The sequence below is a fragment of the Petaurus breviceps genome, unplaced genomic scaffold (assembly GCF_028583685.1).
Source record: "Petaurus breviceps papuanus isolate PSGF00001 unplaced genomic scaffold, PetGlider_PUasm1.0 90752, whole genome shotgun sequence".
NCBI classification, from domain to species: domain Eukaryota; kingdom Metazoa; phylum Chordata; class Mammalia; order Diprotodontia; family Petauridae; genus Petaurus; species Petaurus breviceps.
The window spans coordinates 4,108,861-4,126,534 of record NW_027187336.1 but is presented as its reverse complement, the minus strand read 5'-3'; the positions used below and the strand labels follow the sequence as shown (position 1 = coordinate 4,126,534).

General features: G+C 38.2%; 1 pseudogene; it reads right to left on the bottom strand.

Annotated features, from left to right (window-relative positions):
• Positions 1-231: 231 nt before the first annotated feature.
• Positions 232-2,241, bottom strand: LOC138146050 (heat shock cognate 71 kDa protein-like; annotated as a pseudogene).
• Positions 2,242-17,674: the final 15,433 nt, after the last annotated feature.

The following is a 17,674-nucleotide window of genomic DNA, read 5'->3' as shown; positions in this document are numbered from 1 at the left end:
ATGGTGCCAATTTTAAATAGATTTTATTCTCCAAGACAATTGCATTTCCACTTGTTTACAGTACTGATAAAGTGCAATGTTGTTCACTTCTCTCCCTCTGCACACATTCAAGTATTCAAAATGCCCAGATTTACACAGTAGCTTAAATGTTACTTTTAAACTGCTACTGCCTTGGCTACAAATTTGAGTCCTTCAAATTTTTGAAAAGCTGTGCGGAATGCTCTTTCTGATGTGTTTAGTCGACCTCTTCAATGGTGGGTCCAGAAGAAGCACCTCCAGATGGGGCTGCTCCACCGCCTGGGAACCCACCTTGCATGCCTCCTGGCATGCCTCCTGCACTCTGGTACAGCTTAGTAATAATGGGGTTGCAGACCTTCTCCAATTCTTTCTGCTGATGCTCAAATTCTTCTTTCTCAGCAGTCTGGTTCTTATCCAGCCAGTTGATTATTTCATTGCATTTGTCAAGGATCTTCTGTTTGTCTTCATCACCAATTTTGCCTTGAAGTTTTTCATCCTCTACAGTTGTTTTCATGTTGAAAGCATAAGATTCAAGAGAATTCTTGGAAGACAACTTGTCTTTCTGCTTTTCATCCTCAGCCTTGTATTTCTCAGCCTCCTGGACCATACGCTCAATATCTTATTTGCTCAGACGTCCTTTATCATTGGTGATAGTGATCTTGTTCTCTTTGCCTGTGCTCTTATCCACAGCAGAAACGTTGAGGATGCCATTTGCATCAATGTCAAATGTTACTTCAATCTGAAGAAAACCCCTGGGTGCTGGAGGAATTCCTGTGAGCTCAAATTTGCCAAGCAGATTGTTAACCTTTGTCATCGCTCTCTCACCTTCATAAACCTGAATAAACACACCAGGCTGGTTGTCTGAATAGGTGGTAAAGGTCTGTGTCTGCTTGGTGGGGATGGTGGTATTGCGTTTGATCAGAACAGTCATAACTCCACCAGCAGTTTCAATTCCAAGGGAAAGAGGAGTGACATCCAACAAAAGCAAGTCCTGCACATTCTCAGATTTATCTCCAGACAAAATGGCAGCCTGGACAGCTACACCATAAGCAACAGCCTCATCAGGATTGATATTCTTATTGAGCTCCTTGCCTTTGAAGAAGTCTTGCAGAAGCTTCTGGATTTGGGGGATTCGAGTGGAACCACCCACCAGGACGATGGCATGAATGTGAGACTTATCTAGCTTGGCATCTCTTAAGGCCTTCTCCACAGGGTCCAGGGTGCCACGGAAGAGATCAGCATTCAGCTCTTCAAAACGGGCTCGGGTGATTGATGTATAGAAGTCGATACCTTCATAGAGGGAATCAATCTCAATACTGGCCTGGGTACTGGAAGAGATGGTGCGCTTTGCACTTCACAAGCAGTGCGTAGACGGCGAGCAGCCCTCTTGTTCTCACTAATGTCCTTGTTGTGCTTTCTCTTGAACTCGGCAATAAAATGGTTGACCATTCGGTTGTCAAAGTCCTCCCCACCCAAGTGAGTGTCCCCAGCTGTGGACTTGACCTCAAAGATGCCATCTTCAATGGTAAGCATGGAGACATCAAAGGTACCACCTCCAAGGTCAAAAATCAACACATTTGTCTCGGCACCAACCTTTTTGTCCAAGGCACAAGCAATAGCAGCAGCAGATGGCTCATTGATGATTCGAAGCACATTGAGACCAGCAATGGTTCCATCATCTTTGGTGGCCTGACGCTGGGAATCGTTGAAATAGGCTGGTACTGTGACCACAGCATTTGTGACAGTCTTCCCGAGGTAAGCTTCAGAAATTTCTTTCATCTTGGTCAAGACCATAGAAGATACTTCCTCTGGATAGAAACTTTTGGTCTCCCCTTTGTACTCCACTTGGACCTTAGGCCTGCCTGCATCATTCACCACCATAAAGGGCCAATGCTTCATGTCTGATTGTACAACTGCATCATCAAATCTGTGACCAATCAGACGTTTGGCATCAAAAACTGTGTTGGTGGGGTTCATTACAACTTGATTCTTTGCAGCATCACCGATTAAATGTTCTGTGTCGGTGAAGGCCACATAACTTGGGGTGGTCCTGTTTCCTTGGTCATTAGCAATGATCTCCACTTTCCCATGTTGGAAGACTCCCACACAGGAATAAGTGGTGCCAAGATCAATGCCAACTGCGGGTCCCTTCGACATGGTTGCTGGGGAGTCGGGGGAGGTCGTAGCTGACCACTGTGGAGAGAAAAGGGCTGCTGCTGCGCTGAGTAGTAAAGTTATTAATAATTTCAACTGTTTGTTAATTCTCTGGGTTCTCTAAGTGTATCATGATATCATCTGAAAAAAATTAGTTTTATCATCTCCTTGCTTATTCTTATTTTGATATTTTCATCTTATTGCTATAACTAGCATTTCTATAACAATATTGAAAAAATATTGGTGCTAATGGACAGCCTTGCTTCACATCTGATTATTTTCAAAAGGCTAGTACTTTGTATATATTACAGGTAAGGCTTACTCTTGATTTTAGATAGCTACTAATTATCATTTAAAGTTACATTGGGTAAGATGGATTTCTATACCCAACTCTGTGCATGTTTGTGTGTGTGCATGCCTGCCCATGTGCATATACATATGCCCCCCTTCTGTTAGTGGCATTCCTTTTTTTCCTTGCTATTTCATTTTTTTTAGATTATTCCAACACAATTGAATTAATTACAGGCCCTCTATATGGAGTCCTTCTGTCCTAATAATGATAAAGTTCTTAGGAGTTTCATTTATCATCTTCTCTTGTAGGAATACAAACAACAAAATTCTATTGAGTCCCTTGTGATCTCTCTTTCATGTTTACCTTTTGACTTTTCTCTTGAGTCTTGAATTTGAAAGTCAAATTTTCTATTCACCTTGGTCTTTTCATTAGGAATAGATGAAAGTACTCTATTTCATTAAATATCTATTTCCCCCTGAAGAATTACACACAGTTTTACAAGGTAGTTTATTCTTTGTTTTGATCCTAGCTACTTTGCTTTCTGGAATACTATATTCTAAGCTCTCTGCTCCTTTAATGTAGGCAGTAACTAAATCTTTTCTGATCCTGATTGTGGAACCATGGTGCATGAGTGGGTTCTTTCTGGTTGCTTGAAGTATTTTCTTTTTGACTTCAGAGTTCTATAATTTGGTAATAGTGTTCCTGGGAGTCTTCATTTGGGGACTTATTACAGGTGGTGATTCATAGATTCTTCTAATTTCCATTTCACCCCATTTCTAGAATATTTGGGGAAGTTTTCTTGATAATTTCTTGACATGTGCTATCAAGTCTCTTTCTTTGATCATGCCTTTCAGGTAGCCAAATAATTCTTAAATTATCTCTCTTCCTTAAAATTTTATTTATTTATTTTTACTTTTCAATATTCATTTCCATAAGATTTTGAGTTACAATTTTTTCTCCCCATCTTTCCCCTAGCCTCATCCCAAAAGATCAAACCTACTGAATACCCCTTCTCCCAATCTGTTCTCTCTCTTTTTTTTTAAAGCAATCAGGGTTAAGTAACTTGCTCAAGGTTACATAGCCAGTTATTTCTGGGTCTGGTGCTAAGTATCTCAGCCCGGATTTGATCCCCAGGTCATCTCGACACTGGAGCTGGTGCTCTTACTCGCTGAGCCACCTGGCTGCCCCAAATCTGTTCTCTCTTATATCTTCCCCCATCCCCCACCTAAATTTCTACTAGGGAAAGATGGATTTCTATACCCCAGTGCCTGTATAACTTATTTCCCAGGTGCACGTAAAAACAATATTTATGAACATTTGTTTTTAAAACTTTAAGTTCCAGGGGTGGCTAGGTGGCACAACAAGTAAAGTGCCGGCCCTGGAGTCAGGAGGATCCGAGTTTGGTTCCAGCCTCAGACACTTAACACCCACACACAAAAAAATAGCCGTGTAACCTTGGGCAAGTTACCTAACACCAATTGCCCTCCAAAAGGAAAAAAAAATTAAGTTCCAGATATTTTTCCTTTCTTCCTCCTTACCTGCTCCCACTGGGAGGATAAAAAAATTCAATATAGGTTGTACGTGTATAGTTACCCAAATGATTTCCATAATAGTTATATTGTGAAAAACTAACTATATTTCCCTCCATCCTATCCTGCCCCCCACTTATTCTACTTTCTCCTTTGACCCTATCCTTTTTCAAAACTACCCTTTCCCCCAATCTGCCCTCCTTTCTATCATCCCCCCTTATCCCCTTCCTCTCTATTTTCCTGTAGGGTAAAATACCCAATTAAATGTGTATGTTAAGCAAAATTCAATGAGAACAATGTTGCTCCATTTCCTTTCACCTTCCTGCTCTTCCCCTCCATTTTAACAGTTTTTTCTTGCCTCTTTTATGAGAAATAATTTACCCTAATCTATCTCTCCCTTTCTCCGTCTCCCAATAAATTCCTCTCTCAACTCTTAATTTTATTTTTTAGCTATTGTCCCTTCATATTCAATTCATACTGTGCCCTCTGTCTATGTGTACATGAACATACATATGCCCATAATTACTTATATATTTATGTGAAATATATGAAAAACACATACATCCTCCTATACACAAATATATATGTATGTATGTGTGTGTGTATTTTTTTCCCTTCAACTGTCCTCATACTGAGAAAAGTTGTATGAGTTACAATTATTATTTTTCCATGTAGGAATGTAAATAGCTTAATTTTAATAAGTTCCTTATGATTTCTTTTTCTGTGTACCTTCTATTGCTTCTCTTGCTTCTTGTATTTGAAAGTCAAATTTTCTGTTCAGCTCTGTTTTTTTATCAAGAATTCTTTAAAATCCTCTATTTCATTGAATGACCATATTTTCCCCTGTAGCATTATACTCAGTTTTCTTCAGTAGGTGATTCTTGGTTTAGATTCTTAGTCCTAGCTCCTTTGACCTACAGAATATCATATTCCAAGCCCTTTGATCCCTTAATGTAGAAGCTGATAGGTCTTGGGTTATCCTGATTGTGTTTCCACAATACTCAAACTGTTTCTTCCTGACTGATTGCAGTATTTTCTCCTTGACCTGGGAACTCTGGAATTTGACCATAATATTCCTAGGAGTTTTCTTTTTGGGATCCTTTTCTGGAGGTGATTGGTGAATTCTTTCAATTTCTATTTTTCCCTCTGGTTCTAGAATATTAGGGCAATTTTGCTTGATGATTTCTTGAAAGACAGTGTCTAGGCTCTTTCTTTGATCATGTCTTTTAGGTAGTCCAATAACTTTTAAATTATCTCTCCTGGATATATTTCCCAGGTCAGTAACTTTTCCAATGAGATACTTCACATTTCCTTCTATTTTTTTTTCATTTTTTTGGATCTGTTTTATAGTATCTTGATTCTCACAAAGTCATTAGCTTCCATTTGCTCCAGTCTAATTTTGGAGAAATTATTCTCTTCAGAGTGTTTGAAATTCCTTTTCCATCTGGAAAATTCGACTTTTTGAGGCATTCTTCTCCTCTGGCTTTTTGGTCCTCTTTTGCCATTTGAGTTAGTCTATTCTTTAAAGTGTTATTTTCTTCAATGTATTTTTGGGTCTCCTTTAGCAGTCTGTTGACTCACTTTTCATGATTTTCTTGCATCATTCTCATTTCTCTTCACAATTTTTCCTCCATTTCTCTTACTTGATTTTCAAAATCCTCCTTGGGCTCCTCCATGGCCTATAACCAGTTCACATTTTTCTTAGGAGCTTTTGATTCAGGAGTTCTGATTTCATTGTCTTCCTTCCCAACATGCATTGATCCTTTTTGTCCCCCCAAAAGGATTCTATGGTCTATTTGTGCTTCCTCTACTTGCTCATATTGCCAGGTAATTACTTGACTTTTGAGCTCTTTGCCTTGGTAGAACACTGCTTCCAGAATTGAGAGAGCTTTGTCCCAAAATTCTGGGGTTTTCACATCTGCCAGAGCTATTATGAGGGCACCCTCTCTACAGCCCCCACAAGTTCTGGCACTCTGGCCACACACCCCAGGAACACCACCCAAGGCTGGACTGTGTCCTTCTGTCCACCCCTGTTCCAACAGAGTTCCACACTGACCTTTTACTTTGTCTTTGGTGTTTATGGTTTGAGAAGTCTGGAAACCACCACAGCTGCTGGTGATTCACTCTCCTTGGTGCCATCCCAGGGATGGAACCATGTGACTCCATGCAGAATTGGGCTTGCCTCCCAGCTCAGTGTGATAGACCTTTCCTGTCCACCTGCCAGGCTGCCTTCAGAGGGACATTTGTTTCTCTCTGTCACTTTGTGGGTTCTGTAGCTCTAAAGTTTCTTTTGAGTCATTTCTTTTACATGTATTTGAAGCGAATGGAGCAGTAGCTTACACCAAGTTTGTGCTTCTACCCCACCATCTTGGCTCTGCCCCCTTAAATTATCTCTCTTCTTTTATTTTTTAAAGCAATTGGGGTTAAGTAACTTGCTCAAGGTTACACGGCCAGTTATTTCTGGGTGTGGTGCTAAGTATCTGAGCCCAGATTTGATCCCCAGGTCATCACAACACTGGAGCTGGTGCTCTTACTCACTGAGCCACCTGGCCACCCCTAATTATCTCTCTTCAATCTATTTTCTAGTTCAGTTGTTTTGTTCTGATGAGGTATTTCATATTTTCTTCTATTTTTTTTATTATTTTGCCCTTTTTTTGTTTCTTGATACCTTGCGGTCCTTAGTTTCCTCTTGCCTAGTTATAATTTTTGTGGAATTATTTTCATCATAGAGGTTTTGTACCTCTTTTTCCACTTAACCACTTTTGCTTTATGAGTCATTTTCTTTACTAAGGTTTTATAACTCTTACTTTTTGTAAAATTTTTAAGGAATCTTTTTTTTCAGTATTTTTTCCTCACATTTACAGAGTAGATAATTCTCTCCTCAAAATTTTCTGGAATATCTCTCATCTCTTTTCCCATTTGTTCTTTTCCACTCTGATTTTTAAAATCATTCTTTTTCTTGAAAAAAGGAAATCCTTCTTTAGATCTTTTAGGAGCTCTTTTAGCCCTGCATTTTCTTTTTCTTTGAGCCGTTGCTTGTATATATTTTCTTCTCATCATCTTCTAAGTTTGGGTCTTGAGCTTCTCTTCTATTGTATTAGCTTTATATAGTCAAGTTCCTTTATTGTTGTTTGTTCATTTTTTCAGCTTATTTCTTGACTTTATATTTTATGTTAAAGTTGGACTCTGCTCAGCCCTGGGCAGATAGGTAGTCACAGTCCCAAGCTTCAGGATTTTACATCCCACTGTTTTGACAACTAGTTTGGAGCAACTATTATTTTGGGTTTTTTTTTCCAAGATGTTGAGAGGAAAGGTATAGTCATTGTTCTATTGGTCTGCATTCTCATCCTTACCTTGGTAGAACATCTGCTTTCCTGTGACCACATCTATTCCCACTTCTCACCACACTGAATTTCTGACCAGGAAGAGGAGTTCTTTCTCTCTCTCTTTGCACTGGAACGTCAACTAGGGATGCTACTGCCTTTTGACTGCAAGAATTCCTCTCCATCTTGGAACTGTGGCCAGGAAATAGATAAAAGACAGTGGAATTTCTAAACAGTGATCTCTCCTGAACCCAATGACCATGTATAGTTCCCCTATAATCTCCTTCTGGTCAAGTGCCCAATCCCATTACCTTCTCTGGGCAATGAGAACTTCTGTAAATGACTGTTTTCAAGGCCCAAAGTTGGGGGTGCTGCCATGCTGCTCTCCTACCCATCACAACTCCAGTGCAACAGAACTCTCCCTTCAACATCTTAAGTTCCTGTGCCTGGAAAAATGCCTTACCTTTTCATGGTTGTGTCCCTTCAGAATCAATTTCATCCATTCTTTAAAAGTGATCTGGAGGGGGAATTAGCAAACTGTTTGTCTAGAATTCTCCCCTGATACACCATCGTGATTCTTCTTTAAAGACATAGAAATTTAGATAACACAGAGTGACTAACAAGACAGAAAAAAAATGATAAATGTTGGAGGACATGAGGAAAAATTGTTACATGAATGAGCTTTCAATTGAGTTATGAGCTTTCCCAATACTTGTGGAAAACAGTTTGGAACTATGCTCTATAAAACTGTGACCTAATAATAGTACGACTATGTTTGTATCCCAAAGAAATCAAAGAAAAATAAAAAGAAGCCATATGTACACAAATATTTGTATATGCACCATATATACATATATATTTATAGTAACTCTTTTTTTAGTAGTGCAAAAGATTAGAAACTGAAGGGATATCAATCAATTGGAAAATGACAGAAAATGTGGTATATGATTTTCATTAAATAATATTGTTACTATGAGAAACGATAAGTGGGATGGTTTCAGAAAAAAAAAAAACCTGGGAAGACTCATATGAACTGATGCAAAATGAAGTGAACAGGACCAGAACACTACATAGTAACAGCAATATTGTATTGATAATAATTTGTGAATGATTCAGCTACTTTAATGAATATAATGATTAACAAAAATTACAAAGTACTCATGATGAAAATTGCTGTTCACCTCCAGAGAAAACTGTGAATGCATATTGCAGCATATTTATTCATTTGTTTGTTTCTCTTGCTTTTTTTGCAATATGATTGCTAGGTAAATATATTATGCATTACCTAGCATATATACTTGCTATATTGCTTACCTTCTCAAGGTCTAGGAAAGTTCTTGGGGTAGAAAGAATAGGGAGCCCAAGATTTTTAAAAAGTGAATGTTAGGGAATCAAGATGGCAGAATAGAAGCAGGACATCCCCACTGCTCTGGCTTCCATCTTCTCTAATCAATGTAAAAAGGGGATTCTAAACAAACTTTGGAGCTGCAGAACCCACAAAATGACACAAAGAAGCTAACCTCATACTAAGGACAGAATGGCAGGCCAGCAGGAATCTGCCAGCACAGTGATCTGTGAGCCAAGCCCAGCCCCACCACTAGGCTTTAGCCCCAGGGCAGGCCTGACCAGCCACTGGCAGGAGGGACTCCAGATCAGCAGCAGCTGTGGGCGTTTCCAAATTTATCAACACATAGATGTGAAGGACAAAGTGAGAGGTCAGTGCAGTCTAGACTTTGGGAACCAGTAAGTGGGCATGCATGGCTTTTGCCCCCGGGGCGAGAAGCCACTGAGATGCCCAGCACAGTCAGCCTGTGCGACGTGGCAGCTTCAGCTCCTGGCCTGCAAAGTGTAGGGGAAACAAGTACCAGGCTGAGGGGTAATCACTCTTGCTTTAACCTTCTTTGATCTGAATTGCAGTCTATGGGAGGTCCTGGGGTATGTGTACAGCTTTCCAGAGCATGTGGAGGCTTCAGAGAGGGCACCCAACTAATACCTCTGGCAGCTGAGAAAACCCCAGCAACTGGGATGAAAACTCCCCTGTCTGGTGGCAGAGTCCTACTGTGGCAAAAAGCCCAGGTGTCAAGTGACAGAGGGGTGACATGACCAGGCAAAGGAAACAAAGCAGACAGAAGATTCCAACATTAGACTACTATTTTGGGGACAAAAAGGAGCAAAGCATAGAACAGGAGGAAGACAGTGAAGTCAGAACTCCTGCACCAAAAGCTTCAAAGGAAAATAAAAGCTGCTTACAGGCCATAGAGGACCTTAATAAGCAGATAAGAGAAGTAGAAGTGGGAAGAGAAATGAGAACAATGCAAGAAAATTATGAAATTAGAGTCAACAGCCTGACTGAGGAAAATCATACCTAAAAAAATAGACTAACTCAAATGGCAAAAGAGGCTCAAAAAGGCAATGAGGAGAAGAATGCATTAAAAAGCCAAATTTGCCAGATGGAAAAAGAATCTCAAAAGCTCAATGAGGAGAATCATTGCTCCAGAGTTAGATTGGAGCAAATGGTAGCTAATAACTTTATGAGAAATCAAGATGCTGTTAAACAGATCCAAACAAATGAAAGAATAGAAGGCAATGTGAAATATCTCATGGGAAAAACCACTCACCTGGGATATAGATCCAGGAGAGATAATTTAAAATTTAATTGTACTACCTGAAAGCCATGATCATAGTAAGAGCCTAGAAATCATCCTCCAGGAAGTCCTCAAAGAAAACTGCCTTGATGTTTTAGAACCAGAGGACAAAATTGAGGTTGAAATAATCCACCGATCACCTCCTGAAAAAGATACCAAAAAGAAAACTCTTAGGAATATTATAGCCAGGTTCCAGAATTCCCAGACTAAGGAGAGAATATTGCAAGCAACCAGGAAGAAACAGTTTGAATATTGTGGAAACACAATCAGGATAACCCAGGATCTGGCAGCTTCTACACTGAGGGATAGAAGGGCTTGGAATATGATATTCTGGAGGTCAAAGGAGCTGGGATTAAAACCAAGAATCACCTACCCAACAAAACTGAGTATCTAATTGAGGGAAAATTTTGGTCATTCAGTGGAATAGAGGACTTTCAAACATTCTTGCTGAAAAAACCAGAGCTGAATAGAAAATTTGACAGTCAGATACAAGAAGCAAGAGAAGCATGAGAAAGTAAACCGGGAAAAGAAATCATAAGAAACTTATCAAAGTTGAACTCTTAACATTCCTACATGGAAAAACAATAATTGTAACTTATGTAACTTTTCTTAGTAGTTGAAGGGAATAGAAATATATATGGATAAATGGGCATATGAATACATATGTGAATGTGTGTATATATGTTTACAGGTATACATAGATAGAGGGCACAGGACCAATTAACAGGAAATGATGATACTTAAAAAGGGAAATTAAGAGGTGTGTGAGGAATATAATGAGAGGAGATGGGGAGAGACAGAATGGGGTAAACTATCTCATATAGAAGAGGCAAGGGAAAATGGTTACAATGGAAGGGAAGAATAGGAGGGCAAAAGGGAATGGGTCAACCTTATTCCTATAGAATTTGGCATGTGGAAGGAATGAAATACACACTAAATGGGGTATCTCACCCTCCAGGAGAGAAGGGGGGGAAAGGAGATGAGAGGAGGGATGATGGAAGGGAGGGCAGTGTTGGGGGGAGGGAAGTTGGAAGCACCCACTTTTGAAAAGGGACGGGATCTAAGTAGAGAATAGAACAAGTGGGAGGTAGGATAGGAGGGAGGGAAATATAGTCAGTCTTTTACAATATATCTACTATGTTATTGTTTTGCATTAGCCACACATGTATAACTTATACTGAATTGCTTATCTCCCCAGTAAGGTTGGGTGACAAGAGAAGAAGGGAATGAATCTGGAATTCAAAGTTTTAAAATCAAATATTTAAATATATATATATATATATACATATATATACACTATTATTAATATTATTTTACATGTAATTGGGAAATAAGATATACTGGCACTGGGGAATAGAGATCCACTAGAAAAGTCGAAAGGGGTATGGGAGAAAATATGGGACAGAGGAGATTGGAGGAGGGGATGTGCTATGGGACTGCAATTTTGGGGTGGCAGGTAGGGGAAAAACACGGAGAAAATTTGTAACTCAAAATCTGGTGGAAATGAATGATGTAAATCAGAAGTTAATAAAGCATTTGAAAAATAAAAAAAGAAAAGAAAGTTCCTTTCTCATACAACGATTAAAAATTTATGGAGATCATAATTTTTAGTGATTCAGCCTGCTGAATTTGGATAGTTCTAAAATGTATTTAAGTTTTCTCATTCTTTTGTTCAGGCAATCAGAACTTAAGTTTGGCTCCATGTACATGTATTTTCTAGCTTTAAGGGAATAAATAATAAAATTGTTAAAAAAAAAAAAAAAGGTGAATGTTAAAGAAATAAAATATGCCAAAAAGATATTATTTTATATCTGCATGTTCGAAAGCAAGGCTAGGCATTTTCACCATTTGGTTATATACCTTTTCCTCATCCTATAACCTCTATCTAAAGTGGGATAATTTTATATTGTACAACAATTAGCCCAACAAAACAACAATAACAACAACAACAACAAATTCTGTTAATATCCCCTACAATTCTGCAGAAGTAGCAGCCAACATTTCCCTAAAAGTTGTAGGCACTTACATATGAATACCACAAGGTATATTGTACTTGCGGTACAATAAGAGAGTAAGAGAACATTAAGACCAAGAGTGACTAGGAAAGACTTTTCATAGATAACATATAAGTTGAGTTCCATTGCTAACATCAGATATGTCATGATCTATAAGATTTCTTTCTTTTTTTTTTTTTAAAGCAATTGGGGTTAAGTAACTTGCTCAAGGTTACATGGCCAGTTATTTCTGGGTATGGTGCTAAATATCTGAGCCCAGATTTGATCCTAGGTCATCCCGACTCTTGGGTAGTGTTCTTACTCACTGTGCCACCTGGCCGCCCCTAAGCAATTGGGGTTAAGTAACTTGCTCAAGGTTACACGGCCAGGTGTTCCTGGGTGGGTGCTAAGTGTCTGAACTCAGATTCGATCCCAGGTCATCCCGACTCTGGGCCAGTGCTGTTACTCACTGTGCTACCTGGCTGCCCCTACAAGATTTTTTTCAGAAATGAGCACAAATGTCCAAAGGAGGCATCAGAGCCATTTCAAAATAAGACCAACTTTAAAAAAAAAATCCATTAACAAGAATATGTTTTTTTTCAGACACTAAAAAGTTACTTGAGTCCTTTATATAATTGGTTGTGTTCACCAAAATCCCATAGAGATGCTGATATAAAGGACTTAGAAATTTCTAACTAAATTCTTAATTTTTTTTCAGCTAGTCTCCTTTAGTATTCCATTGTATGGTGTACCCTAGGGCAGTCTGTACTTTTTGGGTTCTCCTTGTGTATTTTCTTCCCTCCTTAGAGTGTAAACTCCTTAAGTGAACTTTTTTGTTTGTTTTGTTTTGCTTTATATCCAGCACAGTTCATAGCACATACTAAGCACTTAATAGACATTTATTGGCTGCTGATATGTTGATGAAATAATATTGGATACTATAGTGATCTATTTAGTCATAATTTACATCAAAACCAATGGGACCTAGACTTGAGCATTTCACAGCACTATTTTGAAATCTTGTCAAGTAATATAAGATCTATGCTTAATCTTGTCACCAGGGTTTTTGAAAGATAAGGATATTTGAAATCACAGACATTCCTTTCAGTGGGGAAGAAAATCAGAAGTCATTTAGTTTAATACCTTCATTCTACAAATGAAGAAATTGGTAATATATGATGTACAATATACTTTCCTAAGGTCATATAGCTAACTGACCTTGGACTTGAAATGGGGTTACTTGAATTTCAATAAGATGTTCTTTCCATTAGGTTATGATAGATTATAATTCCCTTAGAATTAGACACTGTAAAAGTATCAAAACTTTCACAATTTATATTGCAGTTCTAGCTTACAAAGCATATTTTTGTCATCATTTTAGGATGACTACTATAAATATTATTTTCATTTTATGGATGTGGAAATTGAGGCTCAAAGAGTGACTTGCACAAGTTCAAGTGCCTAAGAGGTATCAAATCTGGAATTTGAAGCTAGGATTACTGTCTCCAAGTCTACTATGCTTTCCTATACAAACTAATTTCTTTTAAGTTTAGCCTAAGCTCAAACAATTAATCCGCCTTTTTAACATTCACAAACAATAATAATTCATTTATGTTGTCTACTATGATTAATAAAGATATTCTCCACTATATAATCAATATTAAAAATATTATTATCTCTATTTCACAGCTGAGAATACTGAGGTATTGTGAAGTTAAGTGACTTGTCCTGTCATGCAGCTAGTAAGTGGAATTTGTATTCTGTACTTACTGACTCTTATTTCAACACACTATCCACTGTGCTTTGTTTCTTCTTAGAAAACAAAAGCAGTCATTTTCCATTTGAAGTTGGGGGTTTTTTGCATAGATATGGAGGCATAATTATAGAAAAGGTAAATAAAATTAACCTTACTTAGAACCATTATACCTTCCCTAAGGCATTATTTGCAGAACACAGACTTATTAAATTCAGAGGAATAATTGATCAAGTCAGTGGAAAATATTTATCAAATAATTTGTAGTTGTTTGCACTGTATAGCTTGAGAAAATATTTAAAAGTGTGTTTGTCTGAATTTCTCACTTTTCAGAAAGTTATAGGGGTGTTATATAGACATGGTCTCATATTAGTTAAGTGAATATGACAAGAAAATAGATGACAATGTCTATTGAAACCTTTACTAGCTTTCTAGCTAAAATAGCTCCTCTTTCTCAAACCAATCCCTTTATATTAGTGATAAAGTATTATATTGGGGAAGGACAATCAGTTGATAAAAAATAAAGATCTCTTACTCTGTACCAGACACTACTCTAAGTGTTAGTAATACAGAGACAAAAACATAAATAATTCCCGACCTCAAGTATATTATGATCAATCAGAGAAACAAGGTATTACATATATCCATAAATAAAATGCATAAATGAAGTAAATACAGGGTAATTTCAGGGGAGATACCCACATATTAAGGGAAGGAATCAGTAAAGGTCTCATATAGGAAGAGGCAATTGAGTTAAATATTAAAGGAAATGAGATTCCAGGAAAAGGAAGGATTATTATATGATAATGTAGTACCAACTGTGCAAAGACACAGAGGAGAGAGATAAGACTTTTTTTTTTATTGGAAACAATAAATAGGCTAGGTTGCTAAAAACAAAGTATGGGAAACAGTAATGTGTAATAAGCTTGGAAATCTAGAATGGAGCCAGACTGTGAAGGACTTTGTATTCAAGGTAAAGGAGTTAATATTTTATCCTGGAGATTACCTACTCTAGTTAGTCGGAAAGAGCCTGGAACTTAGGTTATCCATTCCCCCCACCATCATATTATCCACCAAACACAGGCAGTCAGTTCAGGACATATAAAAATCAAATCCAAATCCCAAGTTTAAAACAAAATGGTATCAATTTTATAAAGAGTAGTCATCTGTTCCATACATGATCAAACTATGTTCCTACCCTACCCTGTGTATCCAGTTCCAGTTGCAAGTTTTATATACAAATTACCTCTATTTCCCTTTACAAATGCTGTGCCTTAACCCTATCCTGCCCTTGTATGGTGACTTTCCTGACAATTCCAAACTTGTCACCCCTATTAGTCATTCCCAAGGACACATGATTCTGCGACTTGTTTTATTCTATACTACATTTGTAAGATCCTTCTTGGGAGAAGTGGGGGGAGGACTGCAAAACTACTGGGTATCCAGCCAAATCAACTTTCCCAATAAACTGATTGACAGACATTGCAGCCATTTTACCTTTGCAGGACTGACAGATAGATATTGCTGCCAGATCACCCTTGCAGGCCCTCCATACTAGTTTTAACTGAGACCTTATCACATAAGCCTCAGTTCCCTGAGAAATAGAAGGACTTAGAGTTGTTAGTATGCAACTACAATCGTAACCGCAGCCCACTCCCAATTTCATGGGCTAAAAATAATATGTTGTGACATATGTTTGTGCAGCAAAATATGCACTGACATTTTAGGGACCAAGTAAATGAATATTAAACACTGAAGTTTCTATAGCCTCTGACCCAAAAATACTGCTTTAAACATCTTAAAACACCAGATTTTTTAAAAAACAGTATTCTTCAGCTATTCATAATTAAGCAATTAGATGTAGCTAATTATTAAGGACCTAGTAGCTTCTCAGAATTGTGCTATATAATTGGGGTGGGAGGGGCTGTACAGGAATATAAAATATAAAACTTACCCCTAGTTTACAATATATTTACAGAAATAAGGTATATGTACAAAGCAGTACAAGAGAGCACCTCTATATATAAATACATAAATACAAGTATGTGATAGGTCCAGACATTCTCTGAAACAGTTTCTTTCTTCTCACCTACTATTGAGGCAGGCCCAGGTCCCTCATCCTTCCCTAGTCGTTAGAAATTAACTTTTCCTGGGGGGGATTCGACCTCCTCCAATATATGTAAAAAATGACTCTAAACAAAATTTAGAGCTACAGAACCCACAAAGTGACAGGGAGAAACAAATCTCCTGCTGAAGGCAGCCAGGCAGATGGCCAGGAAGGGTCTCTCTCAGCGCTCTGGGAGCTGAGCCTATCCCTACATGAACAGTTTTGGCCCCAGGAGAGTGAAGCACTGGCATCTGGGGCAGTTTCCAGACTTCTCAACCCATACACACCAAAGACAAAGTAAAATGTCAGTGTGGAACTCTGTTGGAACAGGGGTGGATAGAAGAATGCCATCTGGCCCCTGCTCCCAGGGCAAGAAATGGCATGGTTGCCTCAGGAGCACCTGGCCTGCAGATTGTAAGGGGACCAAGAGACCATTGAGAGGGTAACTGCTCTTCCTTTGACCTGCTTGGATCTGGATTGCAGTCTTGGGTGGAGGACCTGGGGTGTTTGTTCAGGTGCCAAAGCCTGTGGGGGCTGCAAAGAAGGTGGCCTTCTAGTTGCTCCAGCAGCTGTGAAAAGAAAACCCCAGTGATTTGGGACAAAGCTCTCTCCATCTTAAAGCAGAGTTCTACCATGGCAAAGAGTTCAAAATTCATGTAATTGAACTGTCAAAATGAGCAAGCAGAGGAAATGCAATCCTACCATAGATTCCTTTTTGTCAAAGCATGGAATGGGAGGAAGACAACAAAGTCAGAAATCCTGCATCAAAAGCTCCCAAGAAAAAATATGAATTGGTTATAGGCCATGGAGAAGCTCAAGAAGGATTTTGAAAACCAAGTAAGAGAAGTGGAGGAAAAATTGGGAAGAGAAATGAGAATGATGCAAGAAAATCAAGAAAAGCAAGTCAACAGCTTAACTAAAGAAAATAACACCTCAAAACATAAACTAATTCAAATGGCAAAAGAGGACCAAAAAGCCAATGATGAGAAGAATGCCTTAAAAAGCTGAATTTTGCAGATAGAAAAGGAATTTCAAAACTCACTGAAGAGAATAATTCCTCCAAAATTAGGCTGGAGCAAATGGAAGCTAATGACTTTGTGAGAAATCAAGATACTATAAAACAGATCCAAACAAATGAAGAAATAGAAGGCAATGTGAAATAACTCCTTGGAAAAAAACACTGACCTGGAAAATAGGTCCAGGAGAGATAATTTTAAAATTATTGGATTACCTGAAAGCCATGTTCAAAAAAAGAGCCTAGACATCATCTTTCAAGAAATTATCAAGCAAAAATGCCTTGATATTCTAGAACCAGAGGGCAAAAGAGAAATTGAAAGAATTCACCAATCACCTCCAGAAAAAGATCCCAGAAAGAAAACTAGGAATATTATAGCCAAATTCCAGAGTTCCCAGGTCAAGGAGAAAATACTGCAATCATTCAGGAAGAAACAATAGTGGAAACACAATCAGGTTAACACAACACCTAGCAGCTGCTACATTAAGGGATAGAAGGACTTGGAATATGATATTCTGGAGGTCAAAGGAGCTAGGATTAAAACCAAGAATCACCTACCCAGCAAAATTGAGTATAATACTTCAGGGGAAAATATGGTCATTCAATGAAATAGAGGATTTTCAAGCATTCTTGAAAAAACCAGAGTTGAACAGAAAATTAGACTTTCAAATACAAGAAACAAGATAAGCAAGAGAAGGTAAACAGAGAAAAGAAATCATAAGGAACTTGTTAAAGTTGAACTATTTACATATCTACATGGAAAAATGATAAGTGTAAGACTTTTCTCAGTATGAGGACAGTTGAAAGGAATATACATGTGTGTATATATACACATATGTGTGTA